This window comes from Bison bison, unplaced genomic scaffold, assembly GCF_000754665.1.
Source record: "Bison bison bison isolate TAMUID 2011002044 unplaced genomic scaffold, Bison_UMD1.0 scf7180017864468, whole genome shotgun sequence".
Lineage (NCBI taxonomy): Eukaryota > Metazoa > Chordata > Mammalia > Artiodactyla > Bovidae > Bison > Bison bison.
In genome coordinates this window covers 4,438,205-4,440,741 of record NW_011495029.1, presented here as the reverse complement: position 1 = coordinate 4,440,741, position 2,537 = coordinate 4,438,205, and positions in this window count along the sequence as shown.

The following is a 2,537-nucleotide window of genomic DNA, read 5'->3' as shown; positions in this document are numbered from 1 at the left end:
TTTTTGTGGGATCTTTGTCAGGTTTTGGTATTAGGGTGGTGGTGGCCTCATAGAATGAGTTTGGAAGTTTACCTTCCTCTGCAATTTTCTGGAAGAGTTTGAGTAGGATAGGTGTTAGCTCTTCTCTACATTTTTGGTAGAATTCAGCTGTGAAGCCGTCTGGACCTGGGCTTTTGTTTGCTGGAAGATTTTTGATTACAGTTTCAATTTCCGTGCTTGTGATGGGTCTGTTAAGATTTTCTATTTCTTCCTGGTCCAGTTTTGGAAAGTTGTACTTTTCTAAGAATTTGTCCATTTCTTCCACGTTGTCCATTTTATTGGCATATAATTGCTGATAGTAGTCTCTTATGATCCTTTGTATTTCTATGTTATCTGTTGTGATCTCTCCATTTTCATTTCTAATTTTATTGATTTGATTTTTCTCCCTTTGTTTCTTGATAAGTCTAGCTAATGGTTTATCAATTTTACTTATCCTCTCAGAGAACCAGCTTTTGGCTTTGTTGGTTTTTGCTATGGTCTCTTTTGTTTCTTTTGCACTTATTTCTGCCCTAATTTTTAAGATTTCTTTCCTTCTACTAACCCTGGGGTTCTTCATTTCTTCCTTTTCTAGTTGCTTTAGGTGTAGAGTTAGGTTATTTGTTTGACTTTTTTCTTGTTTCTTGAGGTATACCTGTATTGCTGTGAACCTTCCCCTTAGCACTGCTTTTACAGTGTCTCACAGGTTTTGGGTTGTTGTGTTTTCATCTTCATTCGTTTCTATGCATATTTTGATTTCTTTTTTGATTTCTTCTGTGATTTGTTGGTTATTCAGCAGCGTGTTGTTCAGCCTCCATATGTTGGAATTTTTAATAGTTTTTCTCCTGTAATTGAGATCTAATCTTACTGCATTGTGGTCAGAAAATATGCTTGGAATGATTTCAACTTTTTTGAATTTACCAAGGCTAGACTTATGGCCCAGGATGTGATCTATCCTGGAGAAGGTTCCGTGTGTGCTTGAGAAAAAGGTGAAATTCATTGTTTTGGGGTGAAATGTCCTATAGATATCAATTAGGTCTAGATGGTCTATTGTATCATTTAAAGTTTGTGTTTCCTTGTTAATTTTCTGTTTAGTTGATCTATCCATAGGTGTGAGTGGGGTATTAAAGTCTCCCACTATTATTATATTATTGTTAATTTCCCCTTTCATACTTGTTAGTATTTGTCTTACATGTTGCGGTGCTCCTATGTTGGGTGCATATATATTTATAATTGTTATCTCTTCTTCTTGGATTGATCCTTTGATCATTATGTAGTGTCCTTCTTTGTCTCTTTTTACAGCCTTTGTTTTAAGTCTATTTTATCTGATATGAGTATTGCTACTCCTGCTTTCTTTTGGTCTCTATTTGCATGGAATATCTTTTTCCAGCCCTTCACTTTCAGTCTGTATGTGTCCCTTGTCTTGAAGTGGGTCTCTTGTAGACAATATATATAGGGGTCTTGTTTTTTTTATCCATTCAGCCAGTCTTTGTCTTTTGGTTGGGGCATTCAACCCATTTACATTTAAGGTAATTATTGATAAGTATGATCCCGTTGCCATATACTTTATTATTTTGGGTTCGAGTTTATACACCCTTTTTGTGTTTCCTGTCTAGAGAAGATCCTTTAGCATTAGTTGGAGAGCTGGTTTGGTGGTGCTGAATTCTCTCAGCTTTTGCTTGTCTGTAAAGCTTTTGATTTCTCCTTCATATTTGAATGAGATCCTTGCTGGGTACAGTAATCTGGGCTGTAGGTTATTTTCTTTCATCACTTTAAGTATGTCTTGCCATTCCCTCCTGGCCTGTAAAGTTTCTATTGAAAGATCAGCTGTTATCTTTACGGGAATCCCCTTGTGTGTTTGTTGTTTTTCCCTTGCTGCTTTTAATATTTGTTCTTTGGGTTTGATCTTTGTTAATTTGATTAATATGCATCTTGGGGTGTTTTGTCTTGGGTTTATCCTGTTTGGGACTCTCTGGGTTTCTTGGATTTAGGTGATTATTTCCTTCCCCATTTTAGGGAAGTTTTCAACTATTATCTCCTCAAGTATTTTCTCATGGTCTTTCTTTTCATCTTCTTCTGCTGGGACTCCTATGATTCGAATGTTGGGGCATTTAACATTGTCCCAGAGGTCTGAGATTGTCCTCATTTCTTTGAATTTGTTTCTCTTTTTTCCTCTCTGAATCATTTATTTCTACCATTCTATCTTCTACCTCACTAATCCTATCTTCTGCCTCCATTATTCTACTATTTGTTCACTCCAGAGCATTTTTGATCTCATTTATTGCATTATTCATTATATATTGACTTTTTATTTCTTCTAGGTCCTTGTTAAACCTTTCTTGCATCTTCTCAATCCTTGTCTCCAGGCTATGTATCTGTGATTCCATTTTGTTTTCAAGATTTTGGATCATTTTCACTATCATTATTTGGAATTCTTTATCAGGTAGATTCCCTATCTCTTCCTCTTTTGTTTGGTTTGGTGGGCATTTATCCTGTTCCTTTACCTGCTGGGATTCCTCTGT